Consider the following 14,346-nt stretch of genomic DNA (forward strand, 5'->3'; position numbering starts at 1 on the left):
TTAGGAAGGATCTAGCATGAAGTAGATTAGATATATATAATCAACAATTTAGTTGCATCTCATTTAGGTTATTTCATTGTTACTCTCTTACCATTGTAGCAGTGATCCTAAATCTCTTAGTAGAGTTGGTTTAACTGCTAGTTCTAAATCCTCTAACAAGGTGACAATTCCATTAAAATTTTTTAAGACCTTTTGCAAGGTCACTCCTTATAGAGTGATTAAATCCTCTAACAAGGTCACACCTAGTAGTGTGCTTTGTAACCTTTAATCAGGTTGGCTCCTAATAGGTCTCACTTCAAAAGAGTGAAAATAATAACTAGTTACATTGGTGGTTTTTACCATATTGAGTTTCCACATTAAATCTGGTGTCTCTTGTGTTATTTATTTTCTCTCATGCTTCCAAATTAATTCTATTGATGTTAGATTAGCTAAAGTTAAATGTACTATGCATTTACTGAGTTACAACAATTTTTGTATGTTTATTGAGTGACAACAGTAATTAGTTTTGTCAGACATCTAAAGGATCTATGGAAATTTTTGTGATAACTGATTCACACCCCCCTCCCCACCCTCAGTTACTCCATCTTTATTTCCAAAAATTGGTATCAAATCTTTTTGTGCTTGTAAGAAAGGTTTCAAGGACCTAAGCTAAAGATCAAGGTGTGTTACAAAAGAGAAACTCCAAAGCTTAATAGAGATAACTTTTCAGCATCACAGGGTTTCATGAGACTTCATCTAGCTTCCATTGGTCATTCAGGCTTGATATACCTTGATGAAGAATACAAAAATCCTATTGGTACATTACTAGTTGGTGATATTGCTAAGAAAAAGAACCATAATGTTATGATGATAGATATTGCATCTGCTCTTAGCTATGATGAATTTGATGAGATCAAGGACTACAAAACCCCTTTTGAAACATGGAATAAGCTAAAGGACATCTATGGTGGTGATGACAATGTGAAAAGATCCAAACTAGAAAGCCTTAGAGGATAGTTTGATCATATGAGAATGAGAGAAGATGAAAATATTGCCAAATATGTGGAAAGAATCAAAGCCAATGTAAATGCAATTAGAGCATCTAGAGGAGAAATCAAAGAAGAAACCATTATAAGAAAAGTTCTCAGAACATTGCTTCCTATATATTCCATTAGAGTATCTTATATTCAAGAAAGAAAATGTGAGACAAATCATAGTATAACTTTGGACACCTTAGTAGGAAGACTAACAACTTTTGAGCTAGACAACTTTGACAATTATGTTCCAGCTTCCAAAAATATTGAATCTGCATTTGAAGTGAAGCTTTCACTTAAGGAGAAATGTAAGAAAATTAAGGACATTCAATCAAAAAGTGAAGAAAAATTAAAGGAAAGTCCTGATAGTGATCTTCAAGTTGTTGAAGCTTTTCTTGCAACGAAATATTCTAGAGGCAGAGGAAAACACAGAGGTAAAGTTCCCCTAATTTTGTTTTCATGTGAAGAAGTTGGCCATATTACTTCTAGGTGACCAAAAAAAGACAAGGATGAGAAGAAGAATCAGAATTCCAATGGCAAGAAGGATTTCAAAAATCATAAATCATAAATGATTCAAGTACAAAGGTAAGAAAACTATTTTATGGATAAGGATTCTGAAAATAGTGAAGATGAAATAGTTTACATTGCTATAAAAGATGAATCAGATGATGAAGGAGATAAGATGGCACTTATCTCTTATGTGAGTAAGAATGACACATGGATCATAGATAGTGGATGTTCACATCATATGACTAGAGCTAAAACAAAGTTTGAACATTTTGAAGACTATGATGGTGGTAGTGTAAGGTTTGGGAACTATAAACCTTGTTGCATAAAAGGAAGAGGCAGAATCTAATTGACTAAAGAACTTGCATGTGATAATGCCTATTGGGTTAAAGGACTAAAAAATAATTTTTTGAGTGTGGCATAGCTAATCAACATCAAATTCAAGGTGGATTTCATGCATGGCAAGGCAAGATTGCTAGATGACAAAGGAAAACTGATTGGATCAGGCAAACAGACAAAAGGTAACCTATTTTATCTTGATCTTGGTGATTGCTCATGTTTTATTACTTAAGTTAAAGAAAGTTGGTTATGGAATAGAAGGTTATGTCATGTGAATTTTGATAACATGGTGAAGATTAGAAAATTTAGGAAAGTAAGAGGCATTCCTAGTTTGAAGAAACCTGATGTTGGTTTATGTAAGAACTATCAAATTGGGAAAATGGGAAAGACTAGTTTTAAAAGCAAAAACAATCAATCTAAAGATATCTTGAAAATTGGGCATACTAATTTGTGTGGACCTACTGGAATAGAAATCTATAGTGGAGAAAAATTCTTTATTCTCTTTTTTGATGACTACTCTAGAATGATGACTATTATGTACTTAAGAGAGAAGTTAGAAGCTTTTGAGAAATTCAAATGGTACTTGGCAAGGGTAGAGAAGGAAACAAGAAAAAGATTGGAATACTTAAGATCAGACAGAGGTGGTGAATTCATCTCCAATTAATTCAATAACTTTTGCATTGAAAGAGGAATCAAGAGATAGGTATCAGCCCCTGGAACTACTGAGCAAAATGGAATAGCTAAAAGAAGAAATAGATCTATCATGGATTGTGCAAGAACTTTAATGATTGAAAAGAACATTGCTATCAAATACTGGAATGAAGCTACCAACACTGCAATACATACCTTAAACTAAGTACAGTTGAAGAAGGACTCAATTAAAACTTCCTATGAATTAAGTTATGGCTATAAACCCAATATAAATTACCTGAAAGTATTTGGAAGTAAATGTTATATCTTAAAAGAATCTAGAAAAGGTAAGTTTGATGTGAAAGGTAATGAATGAATATTCTTAGGATATTCTTGGAAAAGTAAGGCATATAGATGTTTGAATTTGTCTACTCATAAAATCATAGAAAGTGCACATGTGAGAATTGATGAGTTTGTAGAAAGGACTAAAGAAGAAAGCAAAAAGGAACTAGAAGATTACAGGAGATTTGTTTACATTGAACCAGATACTATGCCAAACACATCTATCAATCAAGAGACTTCTACTCCAGAGTCTTCCTCAATCACCAAGTTGCAAGAAGTTCAAAATGAGTCACATTCTAAAGATACTGAGCTAATGCCTACCGATTCTGAGTAGCCAAAACCTAAAGTTGAAGTACAAGAGGATGACAATGCAATTCATTCAAAAGGAAAGCAACCTATATTGGCCAAGTATGTCATGAGGCATCATACACCAGGTCAAATTATTGGAGACAAATCAAAAGGTAATATGACAAGAAGTAAGCTAAAAAGTACATGTTTACTTGCTGATTTTGAACCTAGAAATGTCAAAGATGCATTGGAGAATGAAAGTTAGATCGAGGCTATGAATGAAGAAATAGATCAAATAGAGAAGAACAAAACCTAGACTCTTGTTCCTAGGCCTAAAGATAAAAATGTAATTGGAAAAAAATGGGTATTTAGGAATAAGTTGAATGAAGATGGTCAAGTATCAAGAAATGAAGCTAGATTGGTGTGTAAAGGATATTCTCAAGAAGAAGGAATTGATTATGGTGAGACTTTTTCTCACGTTGCAAGATTGGAAGGTGTTAGGACCTTACTTGCATATGCAACACATAAAGGATTTAAGGTATATCAAATGGATGTTAAATCTACATTTCTCAATGATATTCTTGATGAAGAAGTCTACATTGAACAACCAAAAGGATTTGTTGTTCCAAATAAAAGAGACATGGTCTTCAAATTACACAAAGCATTGTATGGTCTAAAACAAGCTCTTAGAGCATGGTATGAGAGATTGCATAACTACCTTATTCAGATTGGTTTCTAGAGAACTAATGATAACAATAGTTTATATATCAAGGAAGGACTAGACAACAAGATTATTTTGGCAGAAATATTTGTAGATGATACTTTTTTTTATAGGGAATGATGATCCATGCAAAGAATTTTCAGAGCAAATGAACAAAGAATTTGAAATGTCTATGTTTGGTGAGATTAAGTTCTTTGTTGGTCTTTAGATTCAGTAGAGTAAGAATGGTATCTACATTACTCAGTCTAAGTATATCAAGGAGATACTCAAAAAGTTTGGTATGGAAGATTCAAAACTAGTTGGAACCCCCATGTGTACTAGACTAAAACTTACCAAAGATGATGATTCAAAAGAGGTAGATCAAATCTTATATAGATCAATGACTGGAAAATTATAGTTTGTTGTTTATACAAGGCCTAATTGCTCTTGTAGTTGGTATAGTGGCAAGATTCTCGAAAAATCCTAGAGAAAATCATATGATTGCAATCAAAAGAATCTTGAGATACTTGAAAGGCATTGAAGATTATAGCTTATGGTATGAACATGGAGGAAGTATGGACTTAAAAGTGTTTACTGATGCTGATTGGGCAAGAAATATTTATGAGAGAAAGAGTACAAGTGGTGGAGCATTCTTTCTTGGAAAGAGGTTGGTATCTTGGACAAGCAAGAAACAAAACTACACATCCCAATCCACAATAGAAGTAAAATATGTTGTAGTAGCAATAAATTGCTCTAACATTGTTTGGTTCAAATAGTTGTTGGAAGGCATGAAGGTTGAGATCAAAGAACTAGTTCTCATGTTTTGTGATAATACAAGTGCAATTAACATATCAAAGAATCTAGTGATGCATTCCAAAACCAAGCATATTGCAATAAAATATCATTTTGTTAGAGAATTGGTGCAAGATAAAGAAATCAAACTGGAATATGTCCATACAAAAGAGTAAATTGTAGACATATTTACCAAGCCATTACCTAAGGATGAATTATTGTATCTAAGAGGTAAGTTAGGGGTCTTTCCCCTTTTTGAAGCTCACTAAATAAGTGTTAGTGATGCATTAGCAAGAACCAAGTTGAAGATCTATCAGTTGATGCAACATAATCAAGGGAATATTGCATATGAATCAGTACTTAAGGTACATTGATACTCATTGGGTATGTGTTTTCTTTGGCATGTGTTGTCAAAGAGGGAGAATTTTACTGTCATATCTCATAAGAAATTTCTCATAGAGGGAGAATTAGGCAATGTCTGCTAATAGAAGAAGTTTAAGTGATTAGATGAGAATCATAACCAAATTAAGGATATTTTCTTTTGAAATTTCATTATGCTATGACATGTTGTGTTTCCATCAATGCCAAAAAGGGATATTGTTGGATACAATTGACTAATTGTGTGTTGTCTTTGATGTTACACAAATGTCATATCAATTGTCAGCCTATGCTTACCGAGCTCAATTGGTTAGCAAGGCAATTTTCTTTGTCTACCGAGCATTCTTGGAATCTACTCTATAGAGATAGTATCTATTGAGCTCTCATGGTTAATAAAGGAAAGTTGGTTAGAGTTAGTGTTCACTAAGTTAACTCAGTCTCCAAAGGACTTTGCAAGTTCATGATGTTAATCGAGCTTTCGTCGATTAACAAAAGAAATCATCTCAGGGTCAGTGTTTACTGAGTAGGGTCAACCAATGAAGGATTTTGTTAATTTTGAGTAATGAAGCTTAATTGTTTCAAATATTAATTCTAGCTAACTGTGATAATACTTATTGGTAATTGTAAGTTGTAACTGAGTCAACTTGATACTCTTAATGGTATATATGAAAGATCAAGTTGAGATTCTAAAGTGTATGAGCAAGTATGCAAGTGTATTAATTGAGAAGGGAAGTGTGTGAGTGAATTTGAAGGATGGTCAAATATCCTTAAGGAGTAGAAAAGTTATATTTGATCAAGAAGGATCTAGTGTGAAGCAAAATAGAGATCTATAATCAAAAATTCAGTTGCATCTCATTTAGGTCATTTCATTGCTACTATCTTACTATTGTAGCAATGATCCTCAATCTCTTAGAAGAGTTGGTTTAATAGCCAATTGTAAATCCTCTAACAAGTGACAATTCCATTGAATTGTTTTAAGACCTTTTGCATGGCCACTCCTTATAGGGTGATTTAAATCCTCTAACAAGGTCACACCTAATAGTGTGTTTTGTAACCTTTAACCAGGTTGGCTCCTAACAATGTTCACTTCAGAAGAGTGAAAATAGTAACTAGTTACATTGGTGGTTTTTACCATATTGGGTTTCCACATTAAATCTAGTGTCTCTTGTGTTCATTTATTTTCTCTCATGCTTGTAAATTAATTCTATTGATGTTAGATCAGCTAAAGTTAAAGATACTTTGCATTTACCAAGTTACAACAATTTTTGTATGTTTCTGAGTGACAACAATATTAGTTTTTTCAGACATCTAAAGGATCTATGGAAGTAATTTTTGTGATAACTAATTCATCCCCCCCCCTCTCAGTTACTCCATCTTTATTTACAATATCATGAACTAAAGTTTACTCATGCTTGGAATCAATTATACTTTACTCATCATCAAATGTCTTGCTCGACATCCACTAGAATTTTCATTCACTCAGCTCCAACTAATTTTCTACTTGGCTTGCACTATCGTTTCTCAGCACCTACTATCCACTCAGTCAAGCTTGGTAGAAAAACTTTATGTAACTTGTTTTTCTAAACTACCTAAGTGTAGCCAACATTTGTAACCTTAAGTAGATTATCAATACATCATGTCATCATTGTCTTAACTAATCCTAGTACTTCATTCCATAATCATAACTCAACCTTTCCTCTAGGTTCTTTTGTTACATCTTATTGATCAAATCCTCTTCGTCAATCAACTAAGTGATATTACTTGAATCTTAGAAGTAGTTGTCTTACGTGAAAATAGTAGGTTTGACATCAGTGACAAAACAATGATTGAAACACATAGTCTTCTTCAATAATCTCCCTCTTTCAATGATCTCAACACTTGGGACCCATTTGGCTTATTTGAATGCATCAAAAGGAGTCATAGGTTAACCTATGACCCCTTTCAATGCATTTCATGACAACATATGTCCCTAGGGGCCCTAGGACACCTAGGGACCTATTTGAGTGGTTTGAATGAGTTGAAAGGGGTCATAGGTTAACATATGACCCCTTTCACTGCATTTCATGACAACATATGTCCCTAGGGGCCCTAGGACCCCTACACTAGTACATTTGACCTTATTTTTTGACCAATATTGGTCAAAATTTCAACCTAGGTTGGTCAAAATTTGGACTAACCAATTGGTCAAATTTTTTCTCGTCAAAATTTTGACCAACTTACTTGTTGGTCAAAATTTCAACCAATCCATTGGTTGAAAACTTTTCAAAGCCCTAATACAATTTCTACCAGGCATTGGTCAAAATTTTGACCAATGCTTGGTAGAAAACTTTCAGGCATTGGTCAAAATTTCAACCAATGCTTGGTAGAATTTTTTTTTGAGGCATTTTATAAAATAGTACACATGCCTTGCCTATGATTTAACATTTTGCATGCATCTTGCACTCTCTCATCCTAATGATGGATTACAGAGAGTGATCTAAAATGGTGATGGTAAAAAACACACACAATCAAATCCAAAATGAACTTAATGCATGTCTACTAGGAAAATCACAACTTAAACATATATATAATCTCATCAAATCTATTATATATATATATATAATAGATTTGATGAGATTATATATGTTTAAGTTATGATTTTTCTAGTAAACATGCATGCAAAATTAACAATATCATAATTCCACAATCCACTTGTAATGCAAGTTCATTTTGGATTTGATTGTGTGTGTTTTTAAGCATCATCATTTCATATCACTCTTTGTAATCCATCATCAGGATGAGAGAGTGCAGGATGCATGCAAAATGTCAAATCATAGGTAAGGCATGTGAACTATTTTATATAATGCCTCAAAGAAATGTGGTCTCTTTGCAAGCCATGAACTATTTCATATAATTACCTTTGCACCACCATAATAGTTATAACATGCATTCACAAATGATAAACTCACAAGCAACCAATACAACTTTAGGACCTTAACAGTAATATATTCAAAACATATTGTTTTGATGATGGGACAAACCAACTCCCTCATCTATAAGCCAAAATCAATTTTAAAAAAATAATAATTACTCTTTCCATAAATGGATTCTTGAAGAAAAGACTACACTACAAGTAAATTTATCACTACACAATCTTTAAAAAGGTTCAGTACCATTCCAACAGCCAAGAATATTGCAAAGATTATCATTTTTTGCTGTGTATGAAGCATCATATCTATTCACAACTATGTTTTGTTGTGTATGAAGCACATGCCATCAAAAAGATCTAAATGATTGTTGACTAGGGCATAGACTTATTTAAGGTAGTTCTAAAAAATTTGTGCTATATGGGGAAAAGTAGCAAAATATTAACACCTAAAGCTTTCTTACTATGAAATTATATCCAAAAAATACAAAATTATTATTTTCCTACTTGTCCATAATAGAGGTATTCCCAACCTTAATATAATAGAGCTGATTCTTTAGACAGATGGGAAAAACTTATTTAGTCTGAAAGGAAGAGCATAAAATTTTTCACTTCTAGGGTCAATTTTCAATTTACGTGACTTTTCCCACCAATTCCAACCTTGTTCTTTCCTTGTTGAACTCTCATGTACATGAAAAGTGCTAACAAATACTATTGCTACAAATCCAACAACTATTGTTGGCGATGAGAAAATCACATTCAAAATGTTGTTGAACTACAAGATAATCTAGTTAGAAAAATAATTTAGTTCCAAAATGTCATATTTCAACTTAATATCACCAAAATAAATGTGATATCAAATTTCTCTAGCTCCTCAAAAAAAAGAATAGAAATCCTACCCATCAGGATCCAATGTGGCTTGGACCATGCCCAGAAATGTGAACTCATTGAAATACTGAGTTAAAGATAAGCCCAAAAACAAAGAAAAACCCAAGATAAAAATTGTCCTGAAACTATTTAGCTTGCAATATTGGAGAAAGCCAAGCCCTCCAAAAAATGCTCATCAAAATCACAAAAACTCAAAAAAACAACATGGAGTTACTATTTTTCTGACTACAAGTATTAATTTGTGCAAACTAATCATAACCTTATCCAAGGCTTTCTCATAAATTGCAAAAACCAAGATAGTGAAATGAGTAAATAGTTGAAACATGACTAGCATTGCAACATAATGGAAATATGTGTTGCTCATACATACCAACATAAGCAAAGAAAAGGCAATATAAAGAAAAAACAATAGATATTGGAATGGAGGCAAAGATTGCTCCAAATTTTCCTAGAATGACAAAAGCACAAAATCAGCTCTGTAAATTATCAGGTTCAAAATATAATATCCAAATACTATAGAGAATAGAGAGCCCAGCTGAAGATTATTATCACCAAGAATAGAGAAGCCTTGCGACTTCCAACTCATCTCAATGCCAAAAGATCAACATTCTTACTACATGCAAAAAACACACAATTTAGAGTTTTGAAATAGTCCTTATTCATGAGGGCCAAGGAGTAGCTGAAAGTGCCAGACTTCTTACATTGATACAATGGACCCATTTAGAGTTCCATACATCCCATCCAACAAGATTCCAATTCCCTGCAAAAATACCTATTAGATCTCCTCCCTAACCTTCCTCTAATATTGCTAATGTCTAGACACAAGGAAAAGAGGAATGAGAGAAGTAAAGAAGAAAAAGTCCACTCCTCACCTGCCAACCTATACCTCAGCTTAGGATAGATGTAGGAGGAGTTGTGGCACTTGCGTACCTTGACACAACATAAAATGCACCACTAGACTTCCAATTCAAAGCACAACAATCAATACACTTTGTAGCATATGGATAATTAACAAAGTAGTTAGCAACTACAAAAAAAATTAAATATGAAGATTGGAATTTGGAATTTGACAAGCTAACCTCAACAAGTGAGACAAAAGAAGCAGCCATCATTGGAAATGCTTGTCCTACATCAAATATGGGCGCTCCCCATTGGAATGGATAGGGAATCCTTATCCTGTAAAATAACAAGAATGAGTGAAAACTATTTTTAAAAATGTTATCTTTTAAAACAAAATTACTATACGATTATTCAAAGTTGCATGAAGTAATAAAAGTTTACTAATTCTTACACTTAAAATAGCTAAACACTTGGGAAATTCCTTTATCAAAATGACAGTGAACAAAATAGGTAGGAGATTTTAATCATTATGCTATCACCCATTAGTATGATTAGCTACAAAAATTTGGTATGAGGATAGTGAATCATGTTGATAACCTGCAAGATTTTTCATTGTTGTTTTGGTATTTTTCATAGCACATACTCAGGATCAAGAACCTAATTACAAACAAATAAAATCCCTATTCACTTGAGTTGGAATTACCAATGTCAACCTCATTTAAAATGAAACTGATCATAAGACTAAAATATCAATTTTGTGACAAAGGAACATAGTAAACTTAAAGGTGACAAGGCCACAATGATGTCTAGAAACAAATTTCTAGCTAGAATATAACTCTATCAATAGGTTAAGTATTTACCTTCCTATCAAAACCATACCAAAGACTGTGTTGCTCTGATGAGTGAAGATTTAAGAGTAGAGTTGTATCTCACACAAAAAATAATGGAAATTGTTGAAAAAGAAATAGAGGCACAGTATTAATCTCAGAAAAAGGTGCCCCAAGTGAGACTTCTACCCTCCAATTGTCTCTCATTGTAACTACAGAACTTTCAATGTCCTAAGTCTGATTGTTATAGGTTGCACTAGCTAATACACTTACCTCCATGCAGCCACAAAAACCAATTAACAAAGAGTTGAGTATCCCTAAGTGAATGTTCTGTATGCAAATATAATTCCAAAAAGAAATAGCTATAGTCAAGTATATTATCCATGGAGCCATAACTTATTTCAAATACCGAAAAAATGGTTTCTCAGACCTAAGAGCATTCAACCTTTTAAGAATTATTCATTTTCTTATCAGAAATAACTTCTTCCAAACATACAAATGAATGCTTCATACTATAGTAGGAAAAAACTTTCTCAAGATTGACTTGGCAAACCAAAAGATCAGATATATTCAACTAATTAGGAAAACATTGGGACTTTAAAAATATACTGATTCTTAAAAATAGAGAAAAGATACTGTTCATATCATTTTAAGACAAATTGGGATTAAAGAGAAATTTTGCAAACAAAATTGGGATTCGATCCTACTTTTTTTATGATTTTCTTGAGATTTGGGATTTGCACCCAAAAGTTAAGAACAAGGTTGCAATCTTATTCAAATAAGATGCTAAATAGTTCAAAAGTGATTTTTAATTCAAAATATTCCCAGAAATTACTACTATGCATTATAATGTTTGATAGCCATTTTTATGGACTTGTATATGTGTATATAAAAATTTACTATAACCTATAGATAAATTTATTTTTTTGATATAACCTTGTTGAAAGAAATAAACAAACAAATATTTCTGATTATAAGTAAATCACAATAACCATGTACAAAGTTGCAAACAACGCTAAATGAAAAGCATCTTAACTTTAAGAAACAATGTGCCAAGACATGGATAGTTATGTTCAATCACCAGTTATTTAGTGTATTTACATACAAACAATTTCACCAGGTCTTCAACCTAGATAGGAAACAAATCCAATATCCCTTTTAATCAACTTCCACAAGATTTCAAGAAGAATAACTCAATGCAATCAATAAACCCATATCAAATTATGCTTAAAACTAAACTACTTGCTCTTTTAAGTTTCAAATAACTTCAATCAACAACTTATTAGTGGCAACTGTCCTCACCCTCCTTATGAATGTATCTTTGCAAATTCTTTCTACTTAAAAATTATAGGTAGTGTATAGATCTAGTCTTATGCACATTTTCTCTTGAAACTATAACACTACCTCAATGACAATAGAAACTCTGATAAATAATGATCTACCTTGTACACATTGTATTGATGTTCCAAAAATTTTCTTTTAGCTGTGGGAAGAAATTTCCAATGATAGACAGTAACTCCATAAATGGCATGTTCCTCATGTTCGGATCTCGCATAGGTTCTCTTCTAAATGCCTCTACCTTATATTGGTTTTCTTTGTTTGTGTTTGCACATGGCTCCTAGAAACCAATTAAGAAAGTAGATGCTCAATAAGCCACCTATGGTAAAGCTCTTACAAAAAATAAGCATGTGACACATATTAATCAACATAATTATGAAATTAGACCATTTTAGATTACCATCTCATAAACAAAAAATCCGCAAGCTACATGAGCATCACTCCTCGCATTTTTGCAAACATCAGAAGCAGGTTCACTTGCTCCCAATCCATCTGAAAAAGCTATAACATTCAAAACATGTTATTACTCTAGGTTAACAAAATGTACAACTATACATATTGTAGATCTCTTAGCATAATTGAGATGGTATTAAAAAGCACAACTCAACAATACCAAGAGACTAGTGAGGAGGCTTAAAAATGACAACATATTCTAGTAGAATGTGTGTATTCATGTGAGTGCTCCAAATAATGTAATGCTTTGGATTGGCGATATCGTTAATGCCAGAATCAAACTTTTCACAACTTAGATGAAACTGAAGAGAGCCAAGAGGAAATTCCTCAACATTCCCCAAAATAACTTGGCACAACACAACATATTGTTCCCCATTTATGTCCAAGTCTAAAAATGGAACACTATAAAGAATAAGCAATAATAGTTAGTCAAACATTCCTTCTTAAATAAGAATATGCATATTAAAGGAAAGAATATTATGGAATTCAAACATTTAAAAGAAATCCCCACCAAAGACATCATCTTTGAACATAATCTTTCATACCTTAGGTAGGAGCAAGATAAACACCAACACCATATGCCGAACCACCATTCATTAATCCATTATTGCTAAAACCATGTAGTATAATTGATGATATACTTGTATAAGATGCCCCATTCCATCCATATTTAACATTTTCTTTACCACGATAATTTCTTATTATCTCAACTTGTTTGTTGAAAATCTGTAGTCGAGCCTATCCCAACCTACTTGTATGTGAATTTTGATAAATACCAGTAACACTAGTTACAAGTCCAATTTTATTGAGGCCAATAAGGAAACAATTCTTCATAGCTACAAACTTTGTATCGCAATCCATTAATTTGATCAATCTATACTCCAGATGTTCAAATTCATGAGTCACAAAACTACAACATTGTTGGGATTCAGAAAGCAAAATTTTTATTAATCACACCATCCTTAACCTCATCATGCAATACCTGGCCATTCTCCAACCAAGTTGCTTCTGTGCCTATTCGAACCTTAGTTGATGATTTATCAAACAACTACTTTGTTTGGAAAATCTTCATTGGCAACTGAGATACAATAAATTCTTGTAAGATAGAAGCCTAATTAAGCTAAATAAAAACTTATAACATAATAAAAAAGACAAAAATCAGACATCAAATTGTAATGAGTGGAAATAGAAACCACATTTCATCACTAACATAGGATTTAAATTTGAAGTTATTTTGGAGGGTATAGGAAATATATATTTCATATACCTAGGTATAGGATGCACCAAGAAAAGCCAGCCCTTAGATGCTTTAGGCTCTCCAAGAATCCTAGAAGAGAAATATTTCCAAAGCCCCCAAAAAAAGATAGGTGTTAGACATGATTTCTCTATAGTCCATGTGGACAAGATAGTGCACTTTAGAATAATTACATGGGCACAAAGTGGTAGGCAAAAACATGTGAATATTCAAAATAAAAATTATTTTAGCTCTTTTCTCCTAATCCTAACAATGGATTTCTGAAAGTGATCCAAAACATTGTGTTGAATGTGATCCAAAACATTGGTGCAAAAAAAAAGTAAAGAACAAACTTGCACAATTCTTTGCAAGCATGTGGTAACTCAAAATATTAAGTGTCACAAACCTTTGCAACTCTAACAAGTAACAGAAACTCTAGCTATCAACCTATTGCATCACCCAAAATTAAACCCAAGCTATTCTTAGAATAGTATATTCCCATTTTCATCCCAATTTGTACAATGTGGATTTTGAAATAGGAAAATTTTATGTCATAGGAACTACTTATAGATTAACCACAACTTACTTTTATGACAAAATCATTGACATAAATCCTTTTCCCACCAGATGCTTCTTGTGTAGCATTGAGGTGACTCCATAACCTAGCATAACAATTAATTAGAAAAACCTTAAATTTCCTCAAAGGATTTAAGTCACCGTGGATTTCACTACAATCAAAAATATGATCACATGGCAAATTTATAAAGGCCACTAAACAAATAAAACTCAAAATTAAGAATTAATTTCCTTACTCGATAAGCTTGTCAACATTGATATCAACTATCAAATAGTAGTGAGGAATTTCCTATTTA

At 32.6% G+C, this 14,346-nt stretch overlaps 1 pseudogene; it reads right to left on the reverse strand.

Annotated features, from left to right (window-relative positions):
- Positions 1–8,450: 8,450 nt before the first annotated feature.
- On the reverse strand, positions 8,451–13,230 carry LOC149566495 (nucleobase-ascorbate transporter 6-like; annotated as a pseudogene).
- Between the last annotated feature and the right edge of the window lie 1,116 nt (positions 13,231–14,346).

The sequence above is a fragment of the Cupressus sempervirens genome, chromosome 3 (assembly GCF_028749045.1).
Source record: "Cupressus sempervirens isolate cs-2001-9-10 chromosome 3, ASM2874904v1, whole genome shotgun sequence".
Taxonomy (NCBI): Eukaryota; Viridiplantae; Streptophyta; class Pinopsida; order Cupressales; family Cupressaceae; genus Cupressus; species Cupressus sempervirens.